Source organism: Melopsittacus undulatus, chromosome 4 (genome assembly GCF_012275295.1).
Source record: "Melopsittacus undulatus isolate bMelUnd1 chromosome 4, bMelUnd1.mat.Z, whole genome shotgun sequence".
Lineage (NCBI taxonomy): Eukaryota > Metazoa > Chordata > Aves > Psittaciformes > Psittaculidae > Melopsittacus > Melopsittacus undulatus.
Window position 1 is genome coordinate 25,329,842 of NC_047530.1, and position 13,120 is coordinate 25,342,961.

At 41.2% G+C, this 13,120-nt stretch overlaps 1 protein-coding gene across 4 annotated transcripts in view; it reads left to right on the plus strand.

The window, feature by feature from the left end:
• BCL11B (BCL11 transcription factor B) overlaps positions 1–13,120 on the plus strand; it is a 96,953-nt gene that overhangs the window by 43,208 nt on the left and 40,625 nt on the right. The gene's annotated exons all lie outside the window — the stretch shown is intronic.

Consider the following 13,120-nt stretch of genomic DNA (forward strand, 5'->3'; position numbering starts at 1 on the left):
CTCTCCCCTGTCAGTTTTTCTTTCCCTTTATTCCTTTTGGATGCCTGACTTTTGTCACCGCAAGGAGGGGAAAGTGATGTGGAAACGAGGGTGTACCAAGCTAGCCAAAGAGGACACGGACATATTGTCGCCAGACCCCATCATTTCAGACCCGGCAATCTCTTTGAAATCAGTGGGTGTTTCAGAGTGTGGCTCAGTTGCAAGATTGGGTCTGTGGTGAGCTGCAGGCTGGAGAGGTGAAAATGGGGAGTGCTTAAAGGAAAATGCAGCCATGGCAAAATCCACAAGTGTTTACAGAGTCTCACTGTGGTGGGCCAAACCCCGCAGCCCTCATTCATGTTAACACGCATGGAGTTTTAATAGGGAGTTCCCAGAACGATGCTGGATAAATGATGCGTGAGGACCAGAGGATTTAGAGAGACAGCAACAACTGTCAGGAGAAAAGCCTTTGGGAAATTGCTCCTCATGCCCCCCTGAAGCTGGCAAAACTTTGCTGCACTCAGCTGTTCCTTCCGCAGGCAGTGGTACCACATGGCCACAGTACGCTATATTTCATGATAATGTCCTTGTGCATCTCTCATTGTTGTAACAGAGCAAGACAAAAGCAAGAAATTTAAACTTGCATCTTGGAAACCCTTGGTCCTGAAAGACGAATGTTCTCAGGAGGAGGCTGAGAGCACACTGCAGGATCCTGCTTCGACCCTGGGTAAAGCTCAAGGCCTGTGAGGAAGGCTCCTGTGCTTCCTAGGAGAGGCTCGACCTGCACCCTGCCACTTGCGAAAGGATATAGGAGTGGGTTTGCAACAATGCACTACGTGATGTGGTGCAGTCAGTGCATCCATGGGATTTAGTTAGATTTCCTAATCCAAGCTGCCGTATTAAGTGTGTGGGGATGCTGTTTTAATCAGTCTGTGCTTCATCAGCCTCAGCAAATTGTCCAGCTTGCCTGAGATAGGTGCAGAGATGGACTCTTCCAAAAGTGAGTGCTGGATCAGAAAGTAAGATAGTTGCTCTATCTCCCCGATTCCTTCCTCTGTGCCACCAGTAATCCAAACTGGAGCTGATCTGACATTTTGCTGTTCTCTGTCTTCACTGGTGCAGTATGCACACAGGTGCTTTTAGTAGGAAGGTAGTTGTAACAGTGAACTGGATGCCCTGGTTCCCTGTTGCTTCTGATGCCAGCAGCTTGTGGGGAGGGAAACAAGTACAACTAAAAATAGAAAAGGAAGGAAGGAATAATTTATTAAAGAACGTGGGAAGGCAAGGCTTTTGTACTTTGTGTACTTTGAGTTCTCGCTGTGGATTTGTGCACTGTGAGTTTTCAGAATTGCCTGTTTGCTGGGAGAGTGATGCCAGCTCTGTGGAGAGAGAGACCTGTTATCATGGCTTCCTGTAATTACTGCTGCAGTCTGCGGCACTTAGAGAATAGGTTATATCAAAGAGCATGCTACATGTTTATGACAGTAGTTGGTCAAGGTCTGCTTGGAAGAAACATTTTCTTCCCTTGAAAAAGGAGATTATATCTACTTAACCGTTTCTTAGCTCCCACAGTAATCACTGTATATGAGACTGCGCACGGTTTAAGCTCTGTGGCAAGGGTTATGGGATCTTTCTAGCTCCCAGAAGGTTTTGTGGAAATGAAAGAAAAGTGAGTTCTTTGTGCCGACTAATAATCTAGTGATGATCCCTGCATTGTGCCCTCTTTTTTTAATATAGACATTTACAACAGTCACTTGCTCCCTCTTTAGAGATCTGCTTGTCTTTCTGACTTGATTAGCCTTTTATTCTGTCAGCCCTGTTCTTGCTTCTGAGGAATTGTTTCCTTCTTTGAACAAAAGCCATCATCAGTTCCCACTTCCCCTCCTCCTTCATCATTTCTTACCTTTCCTGTTTTTCAGCATTCATTTAAGTCAGGACCTGGAGTTTTTCTGTGCAGTTCTCCAGCAGGCTGTGACTCTGAAGGCTTGAAGTTGCAGGTACTCCCAGATCTCTGCTGGGCACTCACAAATCAGGCCCTCAAGAGTCTCAGCAGTTTTGTCGTGGAGAATCTAAACTTCTGGCTGCCAGTGGGATTTGAGGTACATGTGCGAGAAAACTGCATTTGGAAATCTCCAACCAAGATAAGAACAATTGTCTGGAATGCTGAGTAGCATTCAGTCATGCACAGGGGAAGTCGTGCTGCTTCAGCCAGACCTGTTTGTGATTTTTAGAAATCATGCTGGTGGTAGTTTCTATCACAGTAAATGATGCTGGGAAGTCCACTTGGGTGTCCAGCATGCTGCTCAGCTGGTGCTGGTCCTGGTCCCCTCTATCTTTGTTCACTCGTTTTTGTTCAGGGCACCACAGGATGAGGAATTTGCTAGTAAAGGTGTGTGCTTTTCCATGTGATTAAAAAAAATAATATCTACCACTGGAACAGTCTCAGTATCTCTCTTTTTTTTTTTTTTTTGTCCCAGAGGCTTCTGTCTGTTGAATTGGGTTCTTCCGTTTGAATGTTTTTAGTGCCTATTTAATTAGAAGTTGGAAGAGAGTCATGAAATTCACAGGGTTGTGTAGCTTGGATCTAAAATATAAATGGGCAGAGCATTCATTTTGCTTTACCCCTTGCCAGATTAGGGTGCTTTTTTGAGCCTGCTTTTTATTTAATTTCAATGAATTGCAACTGCTCAGAGTAACTGTAAAACACACACAGGTTTTTTTGCATAACAGAGGCATGCAAATGATTGTTGAGAGACGTAATTATGTAAAGAAAAGTATATGCCCGTATGCAGGCACATATACATTGCAATGCTTTTTGTGGGGCTATTTTTTTCACAATACATCTTCATAAGGCTCTTTTTATGATGCTGATTTATTAATATTGTACATTAAGGCTTAAATTGTCAAAGCTGCCTAAGAGATTTGGATGCCCATTTCCCATTAAAGTTAACGAGAAATGAGCTTTGAAAATCTCAGCACAGAAGTGCATGGCACTTTACAGTGTGCTCTCCAAAGAAAGAAGTCCCTGCCTTGAAGATACTACAGAGCAAAAGCCCCCAAAATGGAATTATAATCAGCATAAGACAATGGGGACTGTAATGGCACAGATAATAATTTATCCCCCATGCTGCAATTCAGATATATACCTGATCCAAAATCTTTGGACCTGGGCCCATGAGTAAGTGTTTTATATACCTCTGTAAAGATAATTAAATCTGTCCAATACACATATATTCAGCTAACCAGTGAAACTGCTTCTTTCCCACATGTAGGTTGATGGAAGAAGGTGGAAAGCAATTATGATACTTAGCTGCATATATAAAAACAGCAAGTGGGCAGGGACAGCAGTGATTAATGGACATGGCTGTGAAGTTAAGGTCTAAAATAGAGGAATGCATGGGGCCATAGCACAGAAGAGAAGAACAAGCTCCTGTTATTTCAAGGAATCAACTATATTTGGAACTAGATGATCTTAAGGTCCTTTCCAACCCTAACTATTCTATGATTCTATGATTCTATATTAGTCATCATATCAGCCTTCCAGTATCTGAAGGGGGCCTATAGGGATGCTGGTGAGGGGACTATTAATTAGGGACTGTAGTGATAGGACAAGGGGTAACGGATTGAAACTTAAACAGCAGAGGTTTAGACTGGATATAAGGAAAAAATTCTTTACTGTGAGGGTGGTGAGGTACTGGAATGGGTTTCCCCGGGAGGTTGTGAATGCTCCATCCCTGGCAGTGTTCAAGGGCAGGTTGGATGAAGCCTTGGGTGACATGGTTTAGTGTGAGGTGTCCGTGCCCATAGCAGGGGGGTTGGAACTAGATGATCCTAAGGTCCTTTCCAACCGTAACTATTCTATGATTCTATGATTAGGATGTTTTGAAAATCACACAGTCATCTTGTAAAGTTAATATCAATTTACTTGGCTACTGAAATTCTACTTACAGCACCATTTAACAAATCTGGTGTTTTCTTAACAAATGTTAAAGTGACAGTGAAGATAAAAGAAGTACCTGTAAGTAAATAATAGGTTTAAAAAGAATACTTTCTCCTCATTCAATTATATCACTGTATTCATTGTGCTGGTTTTAAAATGGAGTCAGCCAATAAGGAGAGCTAGATTAGACCACCCTGCTGTAAAAATCTTGATGCAATTAATACCGTCTGTTTAGAAAACAGTATTATTTCAAAAACTTTTATGTTAATGATATAGTATGCACTCAGCACATTTCTTACTAGAACAAGAAGCAAGCTTTTGTTCACTCCAGACTGTGTTTTATTAGCACAGGAGGATCAATGGAAAACAAAACAGTAATCAAAGTGGAGAATGCAAACTCATCCAGCAAAATACTTCAACTCGCCAAGTCCAGGATGATGGCTGATACTCTACTCTTCATATTTTGTTGAGTAGAATCTCAAACAACAACAACAAAAAAAGAATGAAGAATCCACTAACACTTGATTTCTGATCAGCACTGGGTGCTTTTTAGAGAGGATAGAGAGGAACTGGGTATATGTGTCTGAGGGCAGACAAAGACCTATAGTTTCTCTGAGACCCTTTGTAAATGTATCTTTTAATCTTGCTGCATAGAGGTTTGCATAAAATAGGGGTTAACATTCAAGAGACATGGCCCTATTAGTCATGGTTACATGTATTTATTTATTTTAGTGAAATAGTTAATGCATGCTGCAGTGGAACTGACTTTGTAGACAGCACTCTACAGAGTGCAGGGATGTGCGAGATGTATATACTACAAACGGTAATGCATCAGTTTGAGTGTATGCATCCATCGTTTCATCTATCAATCTGTGTGTTCATCCATCTATCCGAGTATTAAAATCATATGTGACCTGTCTGTCTATGTAGCTCTCTGTCTCACCAGATATTAAAATCAGATCCAAACTCAAAATAGATGGATCTAATCACAAACTGATTTTTTGACTGAATGGTGTGTTTGTCAAGATGCAGCGAAGAGACCTTAAGACAGCAAAGAGGCAACTAAAATTAGGGTGCTGCATGGGGCAGTGGCATTGGCAATTCGAGCATGGCTGAGGCTTTGTTCTAGACAGATGCCGAATCAGTATAACTTTGTAAGCCCTAATTATGTCAAGTTAAAAACCAGCAGGAGCAATAGTGATATTTAAAGGTGCTTTAAAGTGGATGCCTGCCATTTCCAGACATACCAGGAAAAAATAGAAGTCCTTAATTACAATATTAACAGGTGGAACTGAATCTGATAGTCTTGGGACAAAAGGATTTAAGGCAACATTGCCTGCAGTGAAGACAATGCCTTCAACATTGAGAGAGTTAACTTGATCGCATACCACTATGCTAAGCCTGAGAGTCTGAACTCTTCAAACGCTACAAATGGAGAGCTAAATCAAAGAATCCTGTTTCAAATCCATCCAAGATGTTGCTGTTTTTCTCCTCTGACAGGAGAAGCATTTGGAAGTGCAGTTTCTTTCTTTTTTTATAGCTGTCTTAAAAAGGAGTTTGGATGTTTAGCACAGCTGGTGCTCATTACATTATGCACTATCAATAAAATAGCATGTGTAATTAATTTTTAATGCAGTGCTGTATGCAGCACTTTAAAGCAGTTACTGTATGGGGAGAGCCGACACCGGTCACTGACATCAGAAATATTGAAATAGAGGGCTAGATTTTGCATTTTTAAAGGGTGTATGTGTGAGTGGGGGAAGGGTAATTCCCAGCCAGAAATTCTCTGGCCACGATCAAATTTAAAAATATAGGAACAAGATGGATGAAGGTGATTTTATAATTTGCTTATTGGAATGAACGAATTTATTTCCTTTTAGAGTTTGCTGAGTGATGGCTGGGTTAGGAATAGGTGACTTTGGAGTATAGGTAAGCACCAGGGGACAGCACAGCAACTGATCCATCTTTGTTAAAGCATAAACAGACTTTGGTGGTATCAGGTGGGAGATGAGGCAAAAGGGGAGGTTATGGGAAAGCAAGCAAAATACATTTCTATTCTGTCTCATTGAGTTTTGTGGTTTTATTTTATTCATTTTTTTGTTTATTTACAGGGCTTCTTTCTTGTGCCTTGTTCCCATTACTGAAACCTCTTTTTTTACCTTTTTACCTCTTTTTTACTTGATTCATTATATATTTGGGAGTGTCGGTAGTTTGGAAGGGAGAGAGCAGCTTGGTTACAAAAAGGCACCACTAATAGTAAGGTGCCTGCTGCTTTGGCAGAAGACCCAAACAAATCACAGGGTCTTCTTCTGGTGTTTGTGTAGTACTTTCCGGAAGACACCAGCATAAATAAAGACTGCTTTAATGGGGCTTTAAACAGGCAAGGTTTGGGCACAATCGTAGCTTTGGGCAGCCATTTTGTCCAGAAACACTTTGGTTGTCCAAAGGATGAGCAGACCTATTCTTGAAGTTGTAGCATGATGTCTGTTCATATTCAGCAAAGAGACAGGAATGACTTTCATGTTTCTGCAGCAGAGTAACCAGCAGGGATGTTTTGTAGGATAGGATAGGACCAGCCCCTCTCTGCTGCCACACCTTTCCCACCCTTTTCAGGGAGCTGAATGCCTAACTTGGTGAACACTTCCTAAAAGGAGAAGAAATCAGATGCAGGAAGAGAAGGAAGGAAGCAATCACCTACAAAGCAACAAAATTAGGGGTAGTGTTTGTCAGGTGCCTTGCCTTTTGGTTGGGCAATGCATACTAGCTTTCTAAGAGCTTTTTTTTTTTTTTAATACACATGCAGGAGGCATAAATGTTTGCAATTATTCTTTCTTTCTCTCAGTAAATTTCCATTCATTTGTACATAGCATATGCTAAACAGTTCACTTGAACAGCCTCACCTGGCATATTCAAGATGAAGTTTTCTCCTGCCCCTTCAGCAGTAGCTTTTTGTCATTACTTTTCTTCTTTTCTAATTATTTTTCTAATAGATATGTGCGGATGTGTTTGTCTGTCTGAGCCAGAAAGTGAATTGAGCTGTTCAGCTTGTAAGAACAGAGATAAATCTCTTGTGTACAAATATAATGCTGTCAATGGGAGGAGGGCAAGCCATGGTGCATGGTGTAGGTAGCTGCAATGAGAACCACTCTTAGTTCACAAGCCAGAGTGGGAAAAGTGGAGGCAACAGTGAGGTACTGTACATTTTGTAATGAAATAGCTTTATTTTATTTTATCTAGAAGAACTGGATCACATATTCCTGGGGTGGCTCAGGTTTAGGCCAGAGAGCTGGAGAAAAAATTACCCTGTATCCCTCCAGAGCTGCCTAATTCAGAGGCCTGGGGTTCTTTTTTTCTTTGTTGAGTGCTTCATAAAAATAGATAAAAGTAAGAGTTCTGTACTCAGATGGGATGCTTTATGTTCAGAAAGGGATTTGAGTCAAAGAAGCCATGCTGATGCACCTCGTGTGTGCCCCATTGAGCCCCTGTGTGCTGTATGTTGGTCCTTCTTTCTGCTGAGCAGTAAACAGCTGAGCAACTGTTAGCAACATACATTTTTATGCTGTCTGCTTTCTTTTGGACAGGCTTTTCCCAAGCATTTTTGCAGTGTGTACAGAAATCTGGTAGGCTAGAGTATGGTACGTGCCTTTGCTATCTTTATTTCCCTCCTGGTTTTGTCTTAATCAAACCACTTCTGTGTCCCTGTTCCAGCTAACACAACCTGCTATAGCACAGTCAGTAAAACATACACTTTGAAGCAAGCAGGCAAAAATCCCACATAGTAAAGGCTTGCATTTTTTTATGAATTCAGTCGTTAAGAGTCAGAGGTCCTGGGACTTTTGGAATGAGGTTAATGCAGGCACTAAACAAGGTGATGGGGAGACACAGGCACTGGAATCACACCATGAAACAGTGCGTTCTAAATTATTGTCTTTGCTATTAACATAAGGAATCTCTGGTTAGAGAGACGCCAGTTTGCACAACATACCTGCAGCTTTTATGCTTGTTTAAATGTCACAGCTATTTGGAGCCAACTGTAAATGTATTATTTTCAGTACATCCCCTGGCAATGTGAGGGGAGCATCCTGTCCTTTCCGTGTGTCAGACTGTTTCCTTGCATGTCCTGTATTGACCTAGATTATTTCATGTGAGACCCAGATCTAAACCTGATCTTTATATCTCTTCTATGTCTGTGTGACAAGCATGATGCTTCCAGGGTATGCTCTGCCATGCTAGCAGTCCACTGAGGGCTGGGTTAGGGACTGCCTGGGGATGCTTAGTTGAGCATCTTCCTGTGAGGTGTTTTCTGACTTCAGTGGTGTTGTACTGTTGTGCCGGCTGTTAACATGGTCTATGGAATTCAGGAATGTACAGAGATTTAGGTAAGAATCAGATACGTACCATTTAAAAGTTTCCACTGTGATAAGACTGGAAAACAAAAATTCAAGGAATCTTGTAAGACCTCAGCATAGCACTAGCACCCTTTGCCTGCAGGGAAACTATTTTTCAGTTTGCACCTTCTAACAGATATTTGGGTTATTTTTTCCTTCCCTCTGTTTGAACAGGGAGAGAGCAAGTTCATTTATTATGGCATAGACAGGTTTATAATGCAAACTCCGTCCAAAAATTAGGTCTGACTGTTTATGGATTGATTAATCCAAATCCGTTATAAAAATGCGTGAACTGTTGATTAAACTGGGAACAGGATCATTGTGGTTTTGCCTACACTGAGGACAAGATTAGTGAGCAACTTTATCTTTCTGCAAAACCTCATATAAAATATAATGATAAAAGATATTCTTTCTCTATTCTTTTCTGGTTTCTCCTTAAACTGACCATACCTCCACTGTAAATTTGAGGTAGCAACTTATAAGTGCTATTGACTACTGAAGGCAAATAGTTTACTATCATTATCAATAGATGCATAGAATAGTTGCAAAATAATCCTGTGAAATTGCTGTAAACTCTCTGCCAATTTCCTTTGTACTTTCTATGCACGTTCTCCACAAGGAGCAGTGTGAAAGCTGCAGTGGTGCTAGCTCCTGCCTTCACCACTACTGTCAACGTTCATTAATGCAGTTGAGCACACTCATAAACGTCTGAGCTGTTCCCATATTTAGAGCTCTCTAGCCAGCAAATCTTCTCTTTTGACTAAAAACTCAGTGGTCAGGGTTTGAGGTGGCTGCTTGAGGTATAATTTTAATTCTGTGTCCTGGTATCATCCAGAGCTGTAAGGAAGAGTGTGTGGGAGACAGCACCATCACTGCCTTAAATAATTTGTTCCTTGCCCTTTCCCTTTAAGCTTGCCAGGCCATGTTTTGTGATTATAAGTTGAGATTTCTTAAATTTGTTTTCTCCTTAATAGGTAAAGATGAGTGAATGCTGTTTCTCACTTTCTCCTTGCTCTTCCTTCACAGATGTCTTTGCTATCTGGGGCCAGCTGGGACTACTGGGGAGGTATTACCCATGGGATTTCTTTGCCCCAGGGTTAGATTTGCCTCTCTGCATGGCAGCATAGGGCTGGATTGCATATAGCTCCTTTTCAGCAAGTTTCAGTGAGTCACCATCCTGCTTGTTAGGCTGTCTGATGGGAAGAGGTTTGCTCTGCCTGTGGCCACCCCACCTATGGAGCTTCTCCCTGTCTGCACCTTTCCCTTCCCCTGCTCTGCCCCAAACATTCATAGTTATTTCTTTGTTTAATATATAATTTAAATTTTGCCGTCAGGTAGGTCCTTCATTTATTGCTGTCACTGCCAGCAGTCCCTGCCGTAATAATTACAACATTTTTTCCTGAAAATCAAGTCCAAAGTGAATTTGCTGGATTTTGTGTGTTTTGATTTTTAACTCCCCATTTTTTTTTTAAGTGGCAATGACTGCTGAAAGTAAACACAGCGTGCAGTGAACAGACTTATTGGGCCAACATGAATTTTCTTAATAAGCTGGGGTATGTGTGTGCGCACGCGCGTGTGTATTTTTTCCCCTGTAAACCTTGCAATAAGGGTGCTGTCTCTTTAAATCCTAACTCAAACTTTACTGGCGATTTTACAGAGCCTGGTTTCATTTATAGTGGAGCCAGACTTGCTGTGTGAGAGCCGTCCGCATGCTGGAATTAGTCTTAAGCTTGCTTCTGTGGCGTTGCCAAATTCCATGTTTGTGTTTTATTTAGAATTCTTTTCACGGCCAGTCGAATCTGTTCAGGCACACATAGGCAGTGTTGCGCCCCATGGAGAAAATAAGCAAGTTTGCGTTTTCTTTGGCATAGGCCATGGCCACAAAAGACTGCGGTCTAAAAAAACATTTTTTAAAAGCTATTTTAACCCATAACAGATGTATAAAGTAGGCACACGCATGCCAGCTTCCTTAGTTTTAATTAAAAAATAATTACAGCTTTAATGGGATGCTAGTGACAAATTTGGATGAATGGTGGGTGACATTATCTCAAGGCTTGCTTCAACTTATAAATTAGTGCATTTCTCTTGGCCAGTGGTACAGATGAAATTAAATGAAGGAGCAGATTAATATTTCTTAAAGTTACATTGAACCAAATGAAAAATCAAATCAAATAAACCAAGGCCCCTTCTTCCCTCTCTTGCTCAGATTCCTGTTTGAGTAAGATCACAGAACATGCAGGAAAGGTTATTTTCCCTGGCTGATAAATGATCTGGCTAATGATAAACTGAGCTTAGGTTTGCAAGATACCTGTTCCTTTTGTAATTTCACATCGGTAGCCACATTGCCAAATTATTGTGATTAATGTCAGCAGGCGTGTCTATTTATAACCACATCTAACTAGCTAACACAGTACCTCCAAGCCAGGAAATCTTACATATAAAACAATCCCTACATGCTGCATGTTGCAATGGTTCTCTCTCCATACCTCGGCTAACTGCCTGCCTTTTGGGCTGCAATGCCGGCTGTGATTCTTCACATCTTTAGGCTATTTTCAGTCTGGGGCTTTTAAGGCTCACCAGAACTGGGCTAGATGCACAGGCTTGCACAGGTAACAACAATTTATATTTCTGAAGAAATAAACAAAGGAGTAATAAACATGTAATAAACTAACCCCAGATGGTATCTCTGCTGTTATTATGGTCAGGTGTATGCAGAGCTGGAGAAGCAAGAGAGAAGGATCAGCATGGGAGGCTGTGGATATTGAAGGAGGAGGAGAGGTCTGACAGAGTCACTGGAAAAAGTGTATACCCTCTTTCCATGCAAGCCTTCATTCCACCTATGGACACCCTAAACAGGTGCTGAGAGGAGATGCGACAAAGCAGGACAATTTTGTAAGGTGTGCAGCAGAGCACCATTTCCTTTGGACTTGCTTGTCCTACCTGGGTGCTTTCCAGCAGCAAAGGCAGCCCAGTGCAGGATGGGGCTTTCTGGATGGGAGCAGATGATGGCTTCATGATCTATGGCACAGGCAGATGAGGATCATTTTGTTTGACATTCTCAGATGACATTCTTTCATGAAACTTTTCATCTGCTTAACATTTAGCTCTCCTTACAAAAAAACCCTGAAATGCTGTGTATACATGTAATCTAAACGATGAGAGCTCTTCTTCACTCAGCCATTGCCAGTTTTCTCTAACAAACATACTACATTTTTTCCTCATTAAAATATATACACTTTTGAAGAAAGTTGAAGTAAGATAGAGTATCAGGTGTTTGGTGGGTAGCTGCTCACATTCCACTAGACCAGTCCAGATTTGTCTTGTGGTCATCTACAGATCATTTGCTACTAATTTCCAGGCAAATGTGGCAGTGTCCCTCACCTTGCTTGCTGAAAGCTGTCTGCCTTGTTAAGTTGGAGAAACCCAGCAAGAGGAAGCTGCTTGAAGTTTGAGCTAGTCTGGAGAACGTGAGCTCCTCAGAGGGATCTGTTTGATCCCTCCAGGAGGGCAGTGTCTCTCCTTGGTGTGCAGGATGTCCATTGCCTGAAGCTGAACCAAGCCATACTCTCCAAAGATGTGACTCTTAGGCTTTGTTTAACTGCAACAAAAGAGAGATTTTCCTTTGTTGATTGAACGAGGATTTCTGTGGTAACATTTTCCTGAGCTTGAATTCTTCATGAGTGAAAATGAAGTTCTAGCATTAAAAACATGAGTCACGCAGTGCAGATGAGAGTCATTTTTGCATTCCTGGGATTTTTGGAAGGGAAACATTACATTCACAATAATCCTTTCAATTATACCTTATTGCTAAAATAATCCATGAGGCATTCTGCAGTAGAGCCCTCTGCTATTTGGTTACAGTTGAGGCTTTGAAAATAACACCTGAAAGCTTTTAGTCTCCTGTGTGTCAGTATCTTAATTTTCTTTTTATGTTGCTGCACACAGGATGGTCTGGTGTCTTTTTTATTTACTCCTTAGGATTTTTTTTGTTTAATAAATAAGGCTAATTTGATCTGTTCTGATCTATCTCAAGTATCTAATTGCTGCTGTAAAGAATGATTAATGTCCAGTTGAAAGGATTCCACGTCTATAAATGAGAACTGAAAGCAGATGTTAGTTTGATAAACGTGTGCTATCCATTCCTTGTCTGCACTGGCTCAGAGAGCAGGCTGCTGGGGTATTGCTGTCTATCAAAAGAGAGATGTTAGATGCCACATACAGTTCAGAGTCACACACCCATCATGAGCTGAGTGAACAGTTAACAAATAATGTATCCCAGGTATTTTTTTTTTCTCTGCTTGTGAAATATCTATACACAAGACAGTGTTATCCTCAAATTGTCAGAAGTGCTTGACAAACTCCAGTTCAGGAGAATGCACTGTGAATTGATTATAACCAGGACTTTGTCTCTCAGTTTTTAGTCAGGGGGTAGCATTGGTATGTTATCCAAAGGCAGATAAGTTCAGCTTCCAGTGCTATTGCATGTGCAGTGCTGATTCTGCAGTTAATTCAACCCACAGAAAAAAAAAATGAAGCTGATAACTGTTCTCTTTTCTATCTGTGGACTGGCTAGGTGCTCAAGCATTTCTGGCAAATTAGGCAAATTGCATGGGTTCTTCAGTTTAGTAATGCATGGTGCTTTACGGTCCTTTCACAAATGGTTCTCTCTTGGCCTTTATGGTTCACCCCTCATGACAGTGTGTAACAAACAGCAGGTTAGCAGCTAGTGAGTGCCAGAGTGGAGGAGAAATTTTGGCCAAGGGCAGGCATTTCTGATAATGGCAGTAAGAACAAGAGAGCACTTGCTTTTTAA